This window comes from Phascolarctos cinereus, unplaced genomic scaffold (genome assembly GCF_003287225.1).
Source record: "Phascolarctos cinereus isolate Bilbo 61053 unplaced genomic scaffold, phaCin_HiC Scaffold_5;HRSCAF=322, whole genome shotgun sequence".
NCBI lineage: Eukaryota > Metazoa > Chordata > Mammalia > Diprotodontia > Phascolarctidae > Phascolarctos > Phascolarctos cinereus.
Genome location: NW_027555958.1, coordinates 36,349,011 through 36,362,862, shown reverse-complemented (window position 1 = coordinate 36,362,862; position 13,852 = coordinate 36,349,011). Strand labels below are relative to the sequence as shown.

Below are 13,852 nucleotides of genomic sequence, written 5' to 3'. Positions count from 1 at the left end.
AGGCACGGACGGGGTTCGAACCCGCGATCTTCGGTTTACGAGACCGACGCCTTACCACTTGGCCACCGCGCCTGACAGGATTGCAGCAGGCGAAAGCAGTCAGTGGAAGGCAGGCGGGGCGGCCGCGGCTGGCCGGGGCCTCTCCCGATCGCTGGCTCTGCCTCTGCCCCGGCCCCGTGCCCATCGCGAGCTTCCCCCGGGGCGCGCGCTCAGCAGCAGCCGCCGGGGCTTGGCAAAAGCCTGCCCGCGCGCCGAGACTGTCTCTCTACCTCCGGGGACGCCGTCCCAGGGTCCTGGAAGGACCGAGGAAGACCCCCGGGCCGCGGGAAGTGGTCTGGGCGCGCGGGCCCGCCCCAGCTCTGCCGAAGAGGTCCCCACTTGCGCGCCGCCCCCCTAGGTCCCTGGGATGTCCCTCCCACGCAGGAGCCTCAACATCCCCCTCAATATCCCGAGGCCATCCAGCTGCAGCTCCCGCGTTCCTCCATTCCACTCTTCCCCCGGTAGCCCCCGAAATTTCAAAGCACGAAAGAATTTCCCCCCTCCCCCCGCGGACTCGTGCGGGTGCCCTCCTCCCCACGAGCGAGAGGAACCACCAGGAGGCAGCACATGCATGAGTTCGTGTATGGGTGCATACGTGCATATATACATGCGTGCATGAACGCATGCATGCAAAGTGTCTGTCGTTCACCCCCCCTCCCCCACCTCCGTAGGTCACCTCCCCCTATCCCGGCCCCAGCATGACAGAGCAGCGAGCGGGGCTTCCCTCAGCACACACAGCAGGTAGAAAAGCAAGGCGCGGGCTCGGGACGGAGGCTCTCTGCTGCTCCCCTCCACCCGAGGCTGCGGGCGGTCTAAGGAGAAGAGCGGAGTAGAGACGCTAGGACTAGAGAAGCAAGTAGCACACCCCCAGAGGTGAGCGTTAGCATCCCGGGCTGAGAGCCAGTTCCCTTTCACAGCGCCCGCCTGCCTCCCTGCACCCGCATGACCTGATCCGAGGGTCTGCTCCAGCAGGAAGGCCGCCGCTCGGGAAGCGCAGACCTCGGCGTCCAGGTTCAAAGTCCTGGCCAGGTGGCCACGAGCCCAGGGTGTCTGAATGAAGTTCTAGACGCACGTGTGGTTCCGCCTCCTCCTGGGTAAAAGGACAGTCTCGGAAGCAGACGAGTCAGGGTGTGTTATTGAGAGTGACAAGAAGGCAGACGCATCCCTAGCCGTTTCACAGTTTCAAAGAAATGAGTTACTCGTGGTAAGGAGGTGTGGGCCTCATTTCCTGGGCTGACTTTTTTGGGGAGTCTGTTGTTCCGACTCTTCGTGGCTCCATTGGGGGTTTTCTTGGCCGAGAGATTCTCCGGCTCATTTTACAGATGAGGAAACTGAAGCAAATAGGGTTAAGTGACTTGCCCAAGTAAGTATCTGAGGCTGAATTTGAACTCAGGTCTCCAAACCCGGCACTCTATCCACGGCGCCACCTAGCTGCCGGTTTGTTATTTGACAGTTCTGTATTAAAGCTAGGAAGATGAAGTCCGGAGCCGGGCAGCCAGGTAATACACTGGTTAGAGCACTAGATCAGCTTTCTGCAAGACTGGAGTTCAGATTTCGCCCCAGACACTAGTTTCGTAACCTTGGGCAAGCCATTTAATTTCTCTGGGCCTGTTTCCTCCTCTGTATAATGGGGATAATAATAGCACCTACCTGCCAGGGTTATTGTGAAGAGCAAAAGAAATTACCTTTGCATCCCAGAAAGAACTGTATAAATGCTACCAATAATTATTAGGTGGTTCTCATCTCAGACACTTATGTTATGTGACCCTGGACAAGTCACCTAAACTCAGCCTCAGTTTCCTTATTTGTGAAATGAGGGAGTGAGGCTAAATGGCTCCTTGATTAGAGTTGGAAGAGAGTTTATCCACATTCTCTCACATTTTACAAATTAGGAAACTGTGACCTAGAACAATGAAATGATTTGCCTAAGGTCACACAGGATTTGGTGAGGGAGGCTTTTTGAAGGAAGCGATTTGATTGGGTCTTGATGGATATACAGGATCTCAGAGGTCATCTCATCTAAGAAAGGATTTTTCTTGACCTACCAAGGAAACTCACGGTTGGGGGGGGAGGGTTCTCTAGCTCGAATTTGGACACTGTTCAGAGCACATCTCCATAGCATCCATTTCCCTACCCCACACCCGGATCATTGAATATCAAAGCTAGAAGAGACCTTGAGATACACTCAAACCTTTCATTTCATAGAGGAGAAAATGGAGGCTGAAGGAGAGGAAGGGGCTGAATTGCCAGGCTACAGACCAGACCTCTTCAGTCACAGGCCCTGAAGTCCATTAGTGCTAACGATGGGAGTGGCTCAGAGGGGAGAGCAAACAAACAACTTTGAAGAAAATGTTCTTCAAATCTTCCATTTTGCAGAATTTCCTGGTGGTTGCTGTTAAACCCATACCCTACTGAGGGGAGTTCCCAGAGGGCAAAAGGGCATCTGGAAAGCAAACATTTTTCAAAAGCAGTGGCATGTTCATGTCTTTGGATCATATGAACTAGAGCTGATGGAGAACCCACAATTCATCTCCAGCATGGGCTCTTAACCTGGGGTCTGTGAATATGTATTTTTAATAAATCTATTTTAATAATTTATTTTAATATTTTGTTTCCTGTATTTCAGTATAATTGGTTTCCTTTGTAATACTATGTATTTTATTTTATGCATTTAAAAACATGATTGTGAGAAAGAGCTTCACTAGCCAGCACTTGACCTGCCCTTAAGGTCCCTGGGCTAATACCATCCCTTTTTTGGGGGGGGAATGGGGGAGGCAATCAGGGTTAGGTGACTTGCCCAGGGTCACACAGCTAGCGAGTGTCTGAGGTCACATTTGAACTCAGGTCCTACTGATTCTAGGGTCTGTGCTCTATCCATGGCACCACCTAGCTGCCCTCTTTTTTGTTTGTTGTTCTAAAAATACTTTTTTTTCTCATTATGAACCTGACAATTGTTAACAAACATACATGTTCTGGTAAATGTTTAACAATAACAACCAGCTCTCCAACAAACATACACCCAAGACACACTTTTTTTTGTTCTTTTTAAAAATTTAGTTGTTTATTTTTAGTTTTTAACAATCGCTTCCATAGGCTTTTGAGTTTTATTTTTTCTCCCCCTCTTTCCCTTCCTCCCCTCCCCCAGACGGTGTGCAATCTGATATGGGCTGTACATATACATTTCTATTAGATGTATTTTCACATTAGTCATGTTTTAAAGAAGAATTAGAACCAATAGGAGGAACCACAAGAAAGAAGAAACAAAACAAAACAGAAGGGAAAAAAAGAGCAAATAGTATGTTTCCATCTGCATTCAAACTCCATAGTTCTTTCTCTGGATGTGATTGATATTTTCCATTATGAGACTTTTGGAGATGCCAGGACACACTTTTAAAAGCTTAATGTGCATACTAACATTGTCTCCAGCTCCTTCTTAAGTCTGGATAATAACAAAACAATGAATCAAGCCCTATTATCCTATCTATTGCCAAATCTTGTCATTTCCATCTTTACAATATTTTCCCCCAAAGGTCTCCTTTTCAATCATGAAACCAAGTTCAAGCCAATAACCTTCTGACCCATCTCTCTCCTTCTAGACCTTCTTGTCCACTCCAACACATCCTCCACTCACCTGCCAATGCTATTTTTCTAAAGTTTTATTCTGACGATATCACCTTCTTTTATTGTTATTCGGTTGTTTTCCAACCACATCTGACTCTCCCTGACCCCATTTGGGGTTTTCTTGGCAGAGAAACCGAAGTGGTTTACTTTTCCTTCTCCAGCGTATTTTACAGATGAGAAAACTGAGGCAAACAGGGTGAAATGACTTGTCCAGGGTCCCACAGCTGCTAAATGTCTGAGGCCAAATTTGAACTAAGGAAGAGAAATCTAACTCGTCAGTACTCTGTGCACTATGGCGCCACCTAGCTGCCATACTTTGTTGTCCGACTTTCTAAATGCGGGCCACCCAGCGGCTTCAAGTATTTATTAAGCACCTGCTATGTGCTGAGCACTGTGGTAAATGTTGGAGATACATAGAAAGGCAATAAAAAGAATGAAGCAAAATTTACAAAAAACAATGGCAAATCAAACAGTATTTATTAAGGGTCTACTACGTGCCAGGCTCCTTGTGCCCACCGCTCTGCCACCCTCCATACACGCCTTTTGAAAATTTCCCACTTGCCCTTTGGAAGTCGAAGGAATTTGCTACCATTCTTCGGAAACATCACCAGTTCGGCGGCCACCATGGTGGTGTGGGAGGTGGCACTCTTACTAAGTGGAGATGAAATGGGTCACAAAACCTTACCTAAACTTCTGGAAATTCAATTCGCAGACAGAATTATCTAAATGAAGAAATCTCAAAAACTACACTGCTCTTCTATTAAACTTTACCTGTCGCTGCTCATAGAGAATTTATAAAGTTTCAAAATAGAACCTTCCTCCCAGTTACGGTGAATTTTATTTATTTATTTTAAATGTTTCTTTTATCATTATCATTGATGTTTTCAACAGAAGAGGCATTCCCTTTATTTTTTCTTTCCGCATTTGCCCTGCAGGTTAGACACTGAGAAGGAGTTTCCTGGTTTCACTTTTAAAGGGTGCTAAAGACTCTGAAGTGCATCTTGGGAAAAGAAATGAAAGCCCCGCCCCTGATTTAGAGTCGGAGATCCCGGAGTCTGATTTCTAGCGCTGCCTTTTACTGTGTGGTTGTGGGACCTTCGGTAAATCACTTTCTATCTCTGTCTGTCTCTCTCTTGTCTCTCTGTCTCTGTCTTCCTCTCTCTGTCTCTGTCTCCTCTGTGGCTCTTTGTCTCTGTGTCTCTGTCTTTCTATGTCTATGACTCTGTGTCTGTTTCTGTGTCTCTCTGTCTGTCTCCTCTCTCTGTCTCTGTCTCCTCTGTGTCTCTGTGGCTCCGTCTCCTCTGTTTCTGTGTGTCTCTATCTCTGTCTCCTTCCAGCTATGATTCTATGTCTAAAAACCCTCTTACCCTAGGTGTAGTTGGGCTGTCTCAGAGCACCAAGCCTCCAGTAAGGAGAGACCCTGGTTCAAATCCAGTCTTAGATACTTACTGGCTCTGTGACCCTGAGCAGGTCATTTAACCCCTCTTTCTGATTCAGTTTCCCCATCAGTAAAATGAGACTAAGAGTAGCATCTACCTCCCAGGAGTGTTGTGAACACCAAATGAGAGAATTGTAAACTTTAAAGTGCTTTGTGCATGCTATTACCATTACAATGATCCCCAGACTCTTTTACCCTTAAAAAGTCTTTGAATCTATGGCTCCAAATCTCCCCAGCCCAGGGACTGACTACTTTTCCAGACTGGAGGATTTGACAGAAATCATCTGTGATTTTCAGTGACTGGGGAAGCCTTCAAGATGACTGGCTGGCTGGGACTCAAGGGGAGGCTCACAGACCTTCTTGGCCTTTCCTATTCCCTTTTCCCTGTTCAGAAGACAGACAAGTCCACAGCAGATCAGACCCGTGTGTGGTGGGGGGAGGGTGTAGAGGAGGGATGGAGGTCATGGTGTGACTTCCTTGGGACAGGAATACACGGTTGCTGCATGTGCTTTTCACACAGGTCAGAGGCTAGAATTTCTAAGCACAGACTCACCCAGTCCAAGAAACGGCAGCAACTGGAGCTGCCATTGCTGGAGTTATTGCAGAAGAACATGGCACATTGTGGCCTAAGAAGGTAGTTCTTAGTATTCGTGATCCCCAACATCCTGTATTTCGGGAACAGGACATGCATATCTTGATTTCTTAGGGGCCACGATCCCTGAATCTCACCTTCTAGCAAAAAACAGCAAATTTCCTGGGTAATAGGATATTTGGGAGTTGCCTTGTGGCCAATCCCAAGTTGAAGATTTCCCAAGTTTGAGAATTTGGGGACCAGATCCTCTAGGGAAAGAAGAGGAGTGCCCACCTAGTACACAAGGGATTTCCTTCTTGAAGAGCAAAACCACAACAGGGAGGGGTAGGGGGTGGTGTCAAGAGACTTGGACCTTGCTACTCCTCACGACTGTAGTGAATTATTTTGACTGTGCAGGTCTGATGGAAAGGGGATTCTTTTCTCAGTAGCTTCCAAGGTATCTTCTGAGGGGGCATCCAAACCACAGGTGGTACTGTAAGTCTGGGGGTTGTGGTTTAGGCAGAGAAAGAGGGACTCACAGAAATGACAAAGGATCATCCTTGTGAGGGGATCTTATTGGGTTTTTTGTACTGGCTGCATTTTGGGGGTGGAGGGGAGGGTGTCTAAAGTCTGTCTTAACCACACTATTACTTGAGTGCTTGTATAGGAGATGGGGCCCATTATGCATATTTAAGGAAACCTAGACCTTTGCAGTATTGAAGCTCTATTTTGAAGATTTCTCCAGATGAAACTTTACAGTTAGGGCAAAATGAGCCAAAGAAAAAAATCTTTTGGCTCAGGATCAGACCTGGTCTGTGTTAGTCTAAAGTAGCAGTTCTCAAACTTTTTGGTCTCAGGACCTCTTTTTATCATTAAAAATTTTCTAGGACTCTTAATGAGTTTTTATTTATATGGGTTATATCTTTTGAATTTACCATATTAGAAATTAAAATAACTTAGTATTATTATGAAAAGAGTTTTGAACTCACTGACTCCCCTGAAAGGCAATGGAAGGAAATAAGATTGGTGGAGGGACTAGCCTGGGCCTGTGAGGGGTTCTGGGGAAGAGGTGGCATCTCAGCTGAAGGTTCCAGCTGAAGCCCAGAAGATGGCAGCAGAGAGAGGCAGGAAGCATCAGGGAGACTAGGCTTGAACTAGATTTAAGGGACTTATTTATTGGTCTTCTCAATTACTTAGCAGCAAATGCTCTCTAAAAATGCCTTTTGTTGTAAGTGGTGAAAGATGGAAGGGAATAGAAAGAGGGGAGTTTAAAACTATACCCTATATCCCAAGAAAGAACTGTGGAGTCTGAATGCAGATTGAAGCATACTATTTGCTATTTTTTTTTCTTCTGTTGTGTTTTGTTTCCTCTTTCTGGTGGTTTCTCCTATTGGTTCCAATTCTTACTTATAACATCACTAATGTGAAAATATGTTTAATAGGAATGTATATGTATAGCCTATATCAGATTGCGTGCTGTCTTGAGGAGGGAGGGGGGGAGGAAGGGGAGAAAAATTTAAAACTCAAAAGCTTATGGAAGTGATCGTTGATAATTCAAAATAAATTAATTTAAAAAACACACCTGGCTATAAGAAATGATGAACAGGCTGACTTCAGAAAAACCTGGAAAGACCTATATGGTCTGATGCTGAGTGAAGTGAGCAGAACCAAGAGGACTTTGTACACAATAACAGCCATGTTATGCAATGACTAAGATTGTTAAACTGAACCCTTCTCAGCATTACGAGGATCTAAGACATTTCCAGAGGCCTCGGGATGGAAAATGCTGTCCACATCCAAAGAAAGAACTATGGAAGTTGAATTGCTATCACTTACTTTTACCTTCTGTTGAGTTTTGTTTCATCTTTCTGATGGTTCCTCCTATTGGTTTTAATTTGTACTTGCAACTTCCCTAATGTGAAAATATGTTTAATGGGTATGTAAATGTAAAGCCTATATCAGATTGTGCGCCATCTTGGGGAGGGTGGGGTGGAGGAAGGGGGAGAAAAATTTTTCAACTCAAAAGCATGCGGAAAAATAAATAAATAAATAATAAAAAACACACCTGAACAGTGGAAAAAAACAAAAAAACAAAAAACAAAAAAGCTATACCTATAAGTAAAGGTGGAGCTACCTCCCTATTCCAGTGCAGTTTTATCTATAAAATATACAAATAATGAAGTGTGTATACATAAAAAGTATACTGGAATATTTATTGTGCATACAATACCTAGCAGGAATCTTTTTACTTTGATTAACTATTAGTAAAATAGATCTCTGCAGCATGTTAAAGTTGGTAAAGTGCTTTACATGTTATCTCATTTAATGTATAATTGTTAATTTCTCCATTTTACAGTTAAGAAAACTGAGGCCCAGAAAGGTTAAGTGAATTGATGAGGATCACACAGCTAGCAAGTGTCTGAGGCACAACTGAAACTAAAGTCTTCCAGACTCTAACCCCAGCCCTCTAGCCAAGGATGGGATGGAGAGATTCCAAGGGATGGAGAGATTCCAAGGGGCGGAGGGGAGGACAGAGAGGATTCCAGGCAGGTGCAATCACAGAGCTGGGAAATGGCTTGTCATTTACAGGAACTAGCCAACAGGTCAGTTTGTTTGGAATGCAGAACATGGGATGGGCACTAACATGGAGTTACTATAGAAAGATGGATTAGAGCCAAGTAAATGCATCAGGAGGTGATGATGGAGAGCTAACATTTTGAATGGATGGAAATCCATGGAAAGCCCTGAAACTTGGAGGGCTTTTCTGGAACCCCATATGTGAGGGGGGGGGTGCCCCAGCTGGCCACACATAGTTTTTATTCCATATATAACCATTGTATCAGGGACTCTCCCAAACATGAAGGGCCCTAGCTCACTTGGATAGATTTTTTTCACATCTCTTCACTCACAGCCCAGCCCCAGGCTATGAATCTCTGCATCCAAGGCTCCAGACCACCCCCACTTTCACCCTTTAGTAACAGGAGACAACTACCGTGCTTGGCTCTTTCATCCACAATGAGGCCTATTAACTCAAGAGTTCTGAGATTGAGACCTTTCCTTCCACCAGCATGGGTTACCTTCAAATTTCCAGCTAGGGAGTCCAGAGTTCAAATCCTGCCTCAAGCCATTCAGTAACTGGACAACCTCTGACCTTGTTTCCTTAGCTGTAAAATAGTCATAACCCTACCGCTTCACAGGGTCATTTCAAGGACCACATGAGAAAGTGAGATAATACGGTAAAGTTCTCCGCTTTGCAGAGTCTCTATAAATGCCAGCTCTTATTATTCAGTCCCAGTTTTCCTGTGTGGTGCTCACCCAGGGTGTTTCTATTGGCTACTCCCCATCTTTTGGTCAAGGGCTCCCTCCAGAGTAAAGATGGAGACAGGATGCAGAAAGAACCCACCTACAACACCCATTTTACTGGTAGTTGTGATAGAATTGGAGGGAGTAAGAAAGAATTTGCGCCTCTTGTCTCAGGGGAGCTCTTGGAATTTTTCCTTGATTCTGTTTGGGTTCTCTCTGTCCCCAAGCACCCAGTAAGTGGAAGACTGTGTGACCTTGAGCAAGTTAAATCATTTCTGGGGCCTCAGTTCCCTCATCTGAAAAATGAGAGGGTTGCTGTAGATAACTTCACAAGTTCCTCCCATTTCAAAATCTAGAGTCCTATGAATATGACAGCCACACAAAGACATCATGTTCAGCAGGCACTTCCTCAGGGGGGTGACTCATCTCCAAACTGAGATTCAACAGAGAAAGCCACCCACCACCCACAGCTCCCCCACCTCCCAAGCCCCAGGCTCCAAGGGGCTGTTTGGAAGCATTAGCAGGACCCAGATTGCTGTCAGCTCCCAACCCACGACTTCAAGTTTGTGTCTCTCGCTTTACTAGCTCTAGCCAGGTGCCAGCTGTTTTCCTGTAAGGATTCCAAATTGATTTTGTTGCTGAGCTTTTAATCATCCCCATGCCTCGACTAGTAAATATGCACCAGTCCTCTGTCCCCAGCTACAGGGGGGTGGAATGAGGCTGTACATAGCTAAAGAGCTGAGCCTGAGAAATCACAGTACAATGGAAAAAGCTCTCCGTGGTTCTGCAGCCAGAGTGCACTTCGGATGTGAATTCACAGTGTGACCTCAGCCAAGTCATCTTGAAGGTCCCTGCCTAACTCTAGTTTCATGATCTTGAATGTGAAAGCAGTCTTCATCTTCACCCATCTGGGCAAGGTCCTGAGCAGAGTCATTGGGAGAAATTGTATCTCTTATTCTGGCTTAGAGAGGCAGTTGTGACGTAGTGCCAAAGACACTGGGCTTGGAGTCAGGCAAGAGATCTGTGTGTGAATCACACCCCTGGCACTAAGTCATTTAAGCCTTTCTCAGCCTCACTCTCCCCAGCTGTAAAATGGAGAAAACACCTCTAATACCTAATTTTGCAGACTTCAAAGTTTATCCCAAAGGGAGCAAAGAAAGAGAAAAAGGGCCCCGTGTACACTAAGGTATTTATAGCAGCTTTTTTTTTTGTAGTGGCAAAGAACCGGAAAGTAAGGGGCTGCTCACCAGTGGCAGATGACCAAAAACATTATTGGTATATGAATGCATTGGAATACTATTGTGCCATAAGGAACAGCAAAGGGAATGATTTCAGAGAAACCTGGGAAGATTTATATAAACTGATACAGAGTGAGGTGAGAAGAAACAGAATAATTTCTACAATAACAAGAAAACCAGCTTTGAAAGTCTTTAAAACTCTGACTGAGGCAGGGAACAGTCACAATTGCAAAGGGGCCAATGAAAAAGCATGCTACCCACTTCCTGGCAGAAAGTTGATGGACTCAAGGTTCAGGAGACATACACTCTTTTAATACAGTCAATTCAGGAATTTGTTTTGCTTGACTATTCATATATGTTACAAGGATTCTGTTTGTCTTTTTTTCACAGGAGGGGAGAGGGGAAAGGGAGAGGAAATAGATTTTTAATTAAAAAAACAAAATTTAAAAAATAAATTAAAAGATGAAAACCAAGATAAAAATGTTAGTGTAAAGTTTATTTTAAAATTAAATTTAAAAGATAAAAGAGTGCTACATAAATGTCAATTATTATGATAATTATTAGTATCCAGCCCAAGTTCACATGCAGGTGAACATTTAACAATTCTGGCTGAATCCTTCAGTGAGCACAACATTTGCTTAGACTTAAGGCAGAAGATTTCCCTGGAGAAAAAAGGAAAGAATCTCATTGTTCAATAATTTCATTAAGAAACATTCATTAACCTCTGACTGAGACAGAGTGACCTAGCAGATTCAGAGCTGGACAAGAAAATCTGGGTTCAAGTCCTACCTTTGAAACATGCTGGCTGTGTGACCCTGGGAAAGTCACTTTGGGCCTCTGGTTCCACAGCTGTACAATGAAAGAGTTGGACCAGATGGCTTTTAACCTACCTTCCAGACCTAAATCTAAGATACTATGGTTGTCCAACTCTTTATGACCCCCTTTGGGGTTTTCCTGGCAAAGATGTTGGAGTGGTTTGCCATTTCCTTCTCCAGCTCTTTTGACAGTTGAGAAAATGAGGCCAACAGGGTGAACTGGTTTGCCCAGGGTCACCCAGCTAGTAAGTGTCTGAGGCCAGATTTGAACTCAGGCAGATGAGTCTTTTCGACTCCAGGCCCAGCACTCTATGCACTCTGGTGCCACTTACTTGCTCCTCAGTTTATATAGGAGAAAACTGAAGCCCAGGGGCCTTCAGTGCACACAGGGGTCACACAGATAGTAAGCAGCTAACAGTGGCAATAGTGGAAATGAATTGAATTATTCATTGAATTATATCATTATATCATCAAATCAAGGCTGGCATTCCTTTTAATGTGAGCCTAGCACCCAGATCTTCCCAGTGGGCATCCTGGGTGGGTCTCTGCCCTACTCACGTAGGGTAATGGGGAAAGTGATAACTGGATGTAGATAGAAACATACATATTTGAAACTCCACTCCTGAGGACAAAAGTTAGGGTAACTAAAGTGTCTAGTTATAATTAACACCAATAATAAAACGAACCTTGGATTGACTGCTTCTTCAATTTCAAAGAATAAAAATCTTTTTATTTTGTTTTGGGCCAGCCCTGTGATTTGATCAGCACAGAAGACTCCCAAGGAAGAAAGCTCCTCTCCCGATCTAGGTCAGAACCTTCTCTCCAGCTTATAGTCTTAGAGAGTGACTAAAGGCTCAGGGAAGAGCAGAGATTTGCTGGGGGCCATACAGGAAGCTGATGTCAAGAGAACCAAGGTCCTTCCTTACTCTGAGATCAGTTCTCAGTGCCTATCACAACAAGCATGTTTATTCAGGCTAATCCCGGAGCTAAGACTACATTACCCAGCGCAAAAAGTGTCCCACTGCTTTGTTCAACTGAACAATACCTTTCCTACAATACCTTGATATAGTGGGAAAGGCACTTCTGAGACTGTAGATTTAGAACTAGAAAGGACCTTGAAGGCCTATCAAATCCAACTTTTACAGATGAAGAAACTGAGGCCCAGAGAAGTGATGTGATTTACCCAGGGAAGTGTCTAACTCAGGTGTTCCTAACACCAAATCCAGCTCTCTCCCTTCTGGGCCACCAAGCTGCCACCTCGAGACAGGTTCAAATTATGGTTCTGATAGTAATTATTTGACCCCAGGCAAGTTCCAACACCTGTCTGAAACTTCAGCTCTCTACGAGTAATTAAGATGGGTACTATAATATTTGTATTACCCATCTCAGGAAAACATTTTGTAAAACCTTTTGTAAGAACCTTAAAAGGACTATAGAAAGTTATTACTATGATTATAAAACCATAAATTATGGGAGGAGCGATTACTGTGACCCCAGAAAGAATCTATGCCCATCTTTACTATCCAAAGGCATGGGACTGGTTGGGCTAAGGTCCCTGGCCCTAAGGAGTGTGGGATTATCCCTTCAAAAACAGAATTGGGAAAATGCTGTCCACATTCAGAAAAAGAACTATGAAGTCTCAATGCAGATCGAAGCCTACTATTTGCTCTTTTTTTTTCATTTGTTTCTTCTTTCTTGTGGTTCCTCCCATTGGTTCTAATTCATGACTAATGAATTAGTCATTACTACAACATGACTAACGTGGAAATATGTTTAATATGAATGTAGACGCAGAGCTTATATCAGATTACATGTTGTCTTGGGGTGGGAGAGGGGAGGAGGGGGAGAAAATTTAGAACTCAAAATCTTATAAGGAAGTGAATGTTGAGAACTAAAAATAGATAAATAAATGTTTAAAAAAAGAAGTGGAAAAGAACAGGTTGATTGAATTAGGATCCCCATAAGCAATATGAAAAAACTCACACAACCAATTAGAATTGTACTGCAGATACTTAAATTCAAATAAATTCAAATTTAAATGTCCAAACATCATCAGCCCCTCTAAAGTCTCCATCAGAATTCTTTCATCATCCATTCATTCTCATTTCCTTTTCCACTCATAAGGTTGCACTGTATACTCTATTCTTAGCTTATTTTTACTTTGTACTATTTCATAAAGGTCTTTCCATAATGTCCTTGTTTTATTAATTGCACTATAGTACCACAACATTTATGTACCACAATTTAATCATTCCCTGATTGAAGAACATTTGGATTGCTTCTGCTTGTTTTTAAGAATTCAGAATGATGCTTTTAAAAAACACACTTTGCCCACCAACATGCCACAATTTACTTAATTATTTCCCTACTGAGGGACATTCAAATTGCTTCTAGTTTGTTTATCTATTTATTTTAAAATTAGGAGTGATGATGTTATGAAAATCTTTGACCATTAATGTACCACAATGTATTTGAGCATTCTCTTTCTTGTTGGATAATCAGATTGCTTCTGGGGTTTGTTTCTTGGTTGTTGTTTAAGGAGGGGAGAGGACTAGAACTAATGATGTTACAAAAATCTCTGAACTGACAGCTTTTTTGTCTTGCTTTCTATAGTTCCAACAATGCAATTATTAATTCAAAGACTGTAATTCTTTCTCATAACTTTTACTGTGAACTGCTAGACTTATCTAAAAAGATTCCATGAGCAAGACAAAACATAATCATTCTTTACCAGTACTGAGTTTCCATGCCTTTAGGTTCACATCCTTGGTTTCCCTCTCCTCTTGTTGTAGACTCTCTCGCTCCCATATTAAAGAGACACTCTGAG

At 43.6% G+C, this 13,852-nt stretch overlaps 1 long non-coding RNA gene and 1 other non-coding gene across 2 annotated transcripts; one reads left to right on the top strand and one right to left on the bottom strand.

Moving 5' to 3' along the window:
* TRNAT-CGU (transfer RNA threonine (anticodon CGU)) lies at positions 1-72 on the bottom strand. Its single transcript has one exon. It is a non-coding gene; the product is annotated as a tRNA-Thr (tRNA).
* A 659-nt stretch (positions 73-731) lies between these two features.
* LOC144457890 (uncharacterized) lies at positions 732-2,643 on the top strand. Its single transcript, XR_013487485.1, has 2 exons — positions 732-1,243; positions 2,245-2,643. It is a non-coding gene; the product is annotated as an uncharacterized LOC144457890 (long non-coding RNA).
* The last annotated feature ends 11,209 nt before the right edge of the window (positions 2,644-13,852 follow it).